Raw genomic sequence first — 8,121 nt, 5'->3', positions numbered from 1 at the left:
TGTCCATTAATTACAAAACGTGGTCTGGATGTCTGTCGATTTCCTGAACTGGTGAAAATGTCGACTTGTAGTGCATTTGGAGTTTGTTCTACCGGGTCAGACTATTAAGCAAGCTCTCTATTCAGAGGTTCTGAAAAGATAGCAGAACAGTGTGCAGCAAAAAAGACCTGATTTGTGGCAGACGGGGACCACAGTAATGCACCTGCTCATGTAGCCATCTCACTGCGCCAGGTTTTGGCAAAAAACAGCATGCCTCTCTTTCCCCACACACCTTACTCACCTGACCTCACTCCATGAGACTTCTTTTTGTTTCTGCTAATGAAGAGGGACATGAAAGGACAGCGATTTGACAATTTGACGACTTAGAAGAGGTGAATTAAAAAATGAAGGAGGTGCTGTCAGCCATTCAAACAGGTGAGTTTGGAACAGGTGAGAATGGAATAGCAGATTTGACAAATGTACTCAGTGTAACAGAGAGTATTTTGAAGGTGATAAGGTTGTTTTGTATGAAAAAAAATTAAATTCATACCTTTCGGGGGGAAATTTCCATTTCTTTTTTGTTTCTGATTTTTTTGGGGGGGGTACTCCATCGTATTCCAATGCACCTACAATTCCCAATTAAAGACTGAAAGACACATTTGGGAACTGGTCTTTGCATAACCTGAACTGCCTGTCTGTGTAACCTGAAGAGGCATGGATGTACTTTCCACAATGGCAAATCTAGTCCTTCTGGGAGGTGCCAATGAGACCAGTGCAAATATGCAGTGTCACCTCTTCCCCAGCAGAGGGAGTCTGTGGACTTCGATAAAACATTGCCTGCCTCTGGCTTGTCCAAGGCCAGGTGGGGTGAGGCTCAGCAGCAGCACCAGATGTGGATGCATTTAAAGTCCCAAGGGTAAATCATAAAATCTGAAAGGCCCTAGGTGGATGTGCTGTTGGGTATTCTGGATCCATTTCCAGGCTCCCCCACTATCTTGCTCGGAGACCCTATGTGAGTACCTATTTCTGTGGCCTCAGCTCCTTCATCTATAAAACAAAGGGTCATGCTAATGGATGTCTAAGGGCCCCGTGGTCTGTAATTCCTTGGTCCTATGCCCACTGCACTCAAAGGGAACTCGAAACACTTACTGATGAAGATCACGGGAAACAGTCTTCAGTGGGGTTGCCACTCCATATAGAGAAAGCAAACATCGTCACAACCGGACCAAGAGGCAATATGGGGATAAATGGACAACAGATTGACGTGGCCAAGAGTGGAAGCTTGCTTGGATCCGCGGTCAGTGCTCATGGAAGCAGAGTAAAGAAATCTAATGCCACATGGGGTCAAAACATCAACCATGTAATTTCAAATGAGCAGCATTTGCCCAAGAACTAAGAGTTAGGCAAGGAGGAGGGATGGAAGCAGGAACCCCGGGGAGGGGGATATGCGATGGGACATAAGGGGATTGACCTGGGTGAGTTGAAGCAACATGTATATACACCTGATGATCTGCTCTGTACACCTTCACCTACACCACGCTTAAAAAAGTTAGAAAGAAAGAAAAGTATCAGATGATGTACTGGGCAAATCTGCTGCATAAGATCTCATTAAAATATGAACGAGCACAGATCAACCTTGGAGGACCACAGTGAACCGGATCCACGCACTGGTATTTGCCGTCATCCTGTCTGCCCGCAAAGGTGGGGGCATTTGAATGACGGTGCTGGCGGAGAAGACTGAAAAGACCACAGACTGCCGGAAGAGCACGCCGATCCGTCCTGGAGGAAGTACATCCAGAATGCTCCTTAGAAGTCAGGGTGGTGGAACTTCATCTCATGTACTTCGGCATGTCTTTCAGAAGAGACTGGCTCCCGGAAAAAGACCTTATATTTAGTGAAGCAGAAGGGCAGACCCAGGGCACAATGGATTGGCACCATGAGGATGGCTTGGGACTGGGTCGTGTTGCTGTTTGTTGCGTACAGGGTTGCTGTGAGCTGGAACTGACCCCCAGCAGCAGCAATAACCACATCCTATGGTGAGCCACCGGGGCCCCCTTCTGCTTTGACGGAGGCTTCCTGCTAGGAGGGTCATGAGGGACAGCTCTAAGAAATCAGAACCTGAAACTCAAGCTTAGGAATTCCCGGTGCCCATCAGTCTCCACCCCCACTTCCATGTGCAACCACAGTGCAAAGCACCTGATATAATCCTTTGTATTGAACTCCCTATTTTAACCTCTAACGCAGTGGTTCTCAACCTTCCTCATGCCGTGACCCTTCCATACAGTTCCTCATGCTGTGGTGACACCCCCGCACCCCAACCATAACATTATTTTCGCTGCTACTTCATAACTGTCATTTTGCTACTGTGATGTATCAGGTGAAAAGGTCGATGGACTCTCAAAGGGGTTGTGACCCATAGGTTGAGAACCACCCCTCTAATGCAAGGGAGACTGGGATCATTGCCCCAATCTGACAGATGAAGAAACTGAGACCCCAAGAAACTGAGAAATTGGCCTAACAGCCAAGAAGAAGCGGAGCTGGCACGTGAGCCCTGACACACACCACCCCACCTTGGGCAGCCCACTGCCACCCCATTGGCTGCTGTGAGCTTTCCGCTGGCCCTCCCTAGAAATGTCCCTGTAAGCTGCCTGCCCTCAGAATCCGACTCTGCTAGGCTTCTCATCCATTTTTGCCGATGAAGACACTAATCTGAAGGAGTTTTGGAATGTGTGAAACTGCTCACATTTGCCCAGGCCTCTTCCCTATAAAAGGAGCCCTGGTGGTGTCATGGTTACGGATTGAGCTACTATCAGGAAGATCGGCAGTTTGAAACCACCAGCTGTGCCTCGGAAGAAAGATGAGGCTTCCTACTCCTGTAAGGGGCTTACAGTCTCAGAAACTCCCTGGGGCCATTCTACCCAGCCCTATAGAGTCAATATCAGTGAAAATTGACTCAACGGTAGTGATTTGGTTTTGACATGTGACCTATTGATAGTTCACCTTACACCGGGACTCCAGTTTGTGCATTACGGTCATGCGTACAGTCCCTTGGATGTTCCGCAACACATGTGAATGCTGAGCCTAAAGTCACAACCACATCGCCCAGACTTAGTTAGCACGCACGATAACCTTCATGCCTCCTTTTCCAGAATCTGTGCTTTGGTGGCAGGGTGCTTATGTATCGGGCTGTTCGAAACCACCAGCCGCGGCACAGGAGAAAAATGAGGCTTTCCACTCCTCTAAAAGACGTACAGTCTCACAAACACACAGGGGCCGCTCTGCTCTGCCCTATCAGGGCGCTGTGAGTCAGAAGCGACTGGCTGGCAGGGAAATAGCATGTGTTTGTCCTTTGCATTTACCATAAGGTGTGTCTTAGTGAAAACACGAGACCAACGCTCTGCATCGGGTAGGAAAACTAACATGTTCCTGAGGGAACGACTTCATATCACGAAATGTTCCACACAGGCAGTGTGATGCAGGAGGCTGTGGCGGGCGACCTCCCTGGAGGAGGCGCAGGGGGAGGGGGTGCTATTTGGGAAAGCAAACAATGGTATATGGTTTCCCATCAAAGGGAAGTAGAAGGGGAGGAAGAACACGGAGTTTTCAAACCACAAGCTTTCTGGCCATCAATCCCTAGCCTGGTCTCACGTTCATCCTGTATCTCCTGGTCCATCGTGACCAAGGCAAGACGTTTTTTTTTTTTAGATTGTTGTAAGGGCCCCCAATAAAATCATCTTTTAATTAAAAAAAAAGAAAAAGAAAGGCACACTGATTTTTGCCAAAAACTGGCACACTGAGATGGCCACATGAGCAGGTGCATTGTCATGGTGGCAAAACGAGTCCCCCGTCTGCCACAAGTCAGGTCTGTCTTGTCGCCCACTGTTATGCAGTCTTTTCAGAACCTCTAAATAGAAAGCTTGATTCACAGTCTGACCTAGTGGAACAAACTCCAAATGCACTATTCACTCAGATCCAAAAAGCAAATGAACAATGTCTTGATCTTTTTTTTTTTGTCTTCAATGTCTTGATCTTTCAGTTCACTTCGCGAGCTTTCTTTGGGTGAGGTGACAGCATCTTCCACGGTCTTGATTGATGCTTGCTTTCAGGGTCGTCAGAATAGCGCCATGTCACGTCTCATTCCCAAATCCTCTGTTAAAGTCCGCGGAACCAAGCGCCAAGATAGTCCGGATAGTCCCCACCTCTTCAATGGTCAGTCTCTGAGCACAGGGGCATGAATCTTGTCGACATTTTCATCTGTTCGGGACGTCCACGGACATCCAGACCAAGGTTTGTCATCAATCGACATTTCACATCTTTTGAAATGAGAAAACCACTTGTATACTTTTTCCCTCAGCGCTCTCCTTGTAAGCTGTGTCCAACACACAACCGTTTCTTCCGCATTTTACCCGAGCAGGAAATTTTGTTTCCTAACAAAATTTCCCAGCTGCGTGCTGTTCTCTTAAATAGGCCACCACAAAGAAACAAGGTTTGCGGGAAACTGCTTTTATGAAAGAAAAAAAAATATTTCACTCAGAGAGAACCTTCCCAGGTGACACCACTGGGTGCACTAACTCAGGGTGAGCTGCTTGATGATCACCTAGCAGGAACAATGTGCACTACTACGAAAGCTCCGCCCAGCAGATTTTATTTTCTGTTTTTTTTTTTTCCTTCAGGGTGAGGGGGTACCTCCTCGTACATACGCTTCGTTTATTTCGCCACTCTAGAGAATCCAGATTGAAGACATTTGCTACCAAGAGTTCTGGAAGATTTGGGGTTCAGCTGTTCACAGACTTGTCAGCCAGCCGTCACAATTGCGTGAAGCCATTTCCTTGGCGTCAACCTCTCCATGGGTATTGATATTTCCCCTACACCGGTTTAGCTCCTCGAGAATCCTCGCGGAGGTGACGTCTTCATAGAAGCAGGTCAAGGCTGGACCCCTCGGGGGAGCTTGGAGAGGCCCTGCCACCAGACAGACTCTCACAACAGGACCCAGGAGACACACTCAGGACCACTTCCCACATTCTAGTCATTGTCTGAGACCAGCTCGAGGGTTCCTCAGCCCCGCCTGATGGTCCACGTGGAGGGAGAGAGACGCAAGACGTTTTTAATGTGGGGTTTTTAATGCTTGACTGGAGGACGGTTCCGTTCTAGCCAAAGGCTGCAAAGGGTACAAGCTGCCACCTCGTCAACTAGGAGTGGCGGTTGGAATGGATTCACTGCCCATTTGACTTCGAGGAAGAGCGTGAAGCTCACGAGGTGAATCGCTCGAGAAAGGCTAAGGGAGCAACTTCCTTTTCACGTGGCAACGTCTAGAGCTGCATTCTTCTGGCTATCAAGAGTCAAGACGTTTTTTCACCTGCACATGCCTTCCAGTCGGGCTACAGGTTTGCAAAGAAATCTCGCAGAAAGGCTGTGGAAAGCGCCCACCAAGTGAACATGTAAGTGGGGAGTAAGCCTGAGAAAGAAACAAAGAACTGGGTGTCTAGGCCGGTCTTGGTTACAAGGTTGTTTCTTTTTATTAAAATACTGATTTTTATTTCACATGTATATTTTTGTCTCCCCACCATTTCCATTTGTCTGCCCACTGCTACTACTCTGTCCTATCATAACATTCCAAACATACTTAGACCTAAGCAGAGGGTGGAGTTCCATCTTTACAAACTAAACAGGCATTTTAGACAACGCATTCTTGGCAAAGGAACCTGGACGACATGTATCAGACACGGTAGGAAAAGTTCTCACGCTGCATGATAAAAAAGGATGGCCAGATAGCAACTGTTACAGAAATGAAATAAGACGGAAAATTTTAACAAACTGTTCAAACTATTTTCTTAAAGAGACTTCCTCCACTGCCAGAGATCTTGAATAGCCTCCTGGTCAGTCATCCGGAAGCAATTCTTCACATAATTGGTGAATTTGGCTTCCACTTTAGGAAGAGAACCACCCTTTTCTATACTTGCTTGCATTTTTGCTTTAATGTCTTCTACAGAACTAGGGCCTTTCGGTGTTTTCGGAGTTTTTTTTCCTGTTTTTTGAAGGATTCTTGACCTTTGGATCTTGGTGTTGATGGTTTTGAGTCTTTTCCATTCTGGTTTGATTTTTGTGCATTTTTGGCTGGAGTATCCTGTACAGATTTCTTCACTGGAGCTTTTTCTTCAGTTTCATCATCATCAAAATTATCATCATCATCATCTTCATCATCATCGTTGTCGTCGTCATCATCATCTTCTTCTTCATCAGCAGCAAGTTTTACCTTTTTCTGTGGAACCTTGTTCCCGCTTGTGGGTGCAGACCTCTTTCCTGATATACTTAGAAGCTTCACATCCTCCTCCTCTTCATCATCTGACTCTGCATCTTCTTCCACAGCTACTAAATGCTGTCCACTAATATGCACAGGTCCTGAGCCACACTTCAACCGTAAGACCACTGGTGGTATTATTTCAAAGCCCCCAAGGGAGACCGTTGGCTGTACAGACATTTTCAAAGTTGCCAATGTTACATTAATTGGGCTGCCTTCATAATTCATTGCTTCTGCTTCAACAATATGCAGCTCATCCTTTGCCCCAGCACCTAAGCTCACCGTTCTTAAAGATAACTGTGCTCATTTACATCATTATCAATCTTAAAGTGATCATCTTTGTCGGCCTTTAGTTCACAACCGAAAAGATAGTTTGGGGGCCTCAGGGGGCTCATGTCCATGTCCATCGAATCTTCCATGGGGTGGTGACACGCACTTCGGTGAGAGAAGCAGAAAACGGAGGTAAACCACTGCCGTCGCTACACACAGCAGCGCAGGACAGAATCACACCAGTACAAGGTTGTTTCTAACTTTGTTTATTCAGAGGCCCTGGTGGTGTCACGGGGTACACCAGTCGGGCCACTAGCCATGGGGTCAGTAGTTCTTAACCCCCATCTGCTCTGCGGGAGAAAGATGAGGCATTCTGCTCTGCAAAGATTTACGGCTTTGGAATCCCACAGGGGCAGTCCCACTCTGGCCACAGGGTTCACTATGACTCAGAACTGACTCCACACCAGTGGGTTCGGTTTTTAACTTTATTATAGTTGATCGGTTCTATCTCCTCATCTTCTGCTGACTAAGGCAGCTTCTCAGGGCCAGTGGTGTAAGCATTCTTAGCAACCACGGAGCAATTCTTTATCTAGGCTGGAAATCCTGACTCGTGTCTTCTTCGTGTGTTGAAAGAGCAGCACGTTGACTTGCTACAAACCAAGAGCGAATGCTGACTTCTTTCGATGAGCAGAGATGGCAAGCGTGGACTTGCTGGGGCTGCGGAGTCTGCTCGGAGCCGTGGTGCCCCAAGCACACCACAATGAAACGCTGCCCGGTCCTGCACCATCCTTACCATGGTTCCTGTTCCTGAAAAGCAGTTTGAGATGAAAAGGCATAGTTTAATGGAATGCGGAGTTTCAACTTCAGTCTAAAGCCACCCAATTCAGATACACGAGCACCTCCATTTTTCAAAGACTCCCACTGCAGAGCTAAGACTCATGGGCCGGAGTCAAGGGGGCCACCGCAACACGACGAACGTCCCTTTCCTGCTTCGACCAGCTCTCAGAGTCCAGGCCACCAAAAGGTCCTTCCCTGCCCCAGAGCCCTCCAGGTCTCAGGCCAGGGCACTTTCCTCTCTGCCCTAATGACAGAGCAGGCCTCCTCATGCCTCCAGTACTCCAGCCAGACCCCACCTCACCCCCCAGCCTTCTCCAGGTGCCAGGGTGGAGCCGGGAGCAGCAGGGCCCCTAAAGTCTCCTCATCTGTAATGAAGGCCAGATAGCATCACTTCTCAGTGGCCTGCGCCTAATTAGCACCAGCAAGGAGTTTTGGTTTCTGAATAAGGGCACGCCTCCCTTTCCAAGGCTTCTATAGGCAATTGTGTTGAAACTGTGTTGAGATGGGAGGGCAGGATTCAGGTCAAAATCCTGGGCAGGGGTCCCTCCTCTTTGAGCTCCTCTAGCATGCTAACATCAGGGTCAGGAGCAAGTCAGGTTCGAAGTGAACCTGTTCCAGCAGCTCAGTGGGAAACCTTGACCTCTTGCTGTTCCCAGACCAGAGAGGAGAAAGGCTCCCAGACCCTCCCACATCCATGTCCTTTCCTTCTACCCCCATCAGAGGAAACTCCAAGTCCA

At 47.9% G+C, this 8,121-nt stretch overlaps 1 pseudogene; it reads right to left on the bottom strand.

The window, feature by feature from the left end:
• Positions 1–5,742: 5,742 nt before the first annotated feature.
• On the bottom strand, positions 5,743–6,714 carry LOC142437060 (nucleophosmin pseudogene; annotated as a pseudogene).
• Between the last annotated feature and the right edge of the window lie 1,407 nt (positions 6,715–8,121).

Source organism: Tenrec ecaudatus, chromosome 1, assembly GCF_050624435.1.
Source record: "Tenrec ecaudatus isolate mTenEca1 chromosome 1, mTenEca1.hap1, whole genome shotgun sequence".
NCBI lineage: Eukaryota > Metazoa > Chordata > Mammalia > Afrosoricida > Tenrecidae > Tenrec > Tenrec ecaudatus.
The sequence above is the reverse complement of the archived record's forward strand: the minus strand, read 5'-3'. Positions and strand labels throughout refer to the sequence as shown.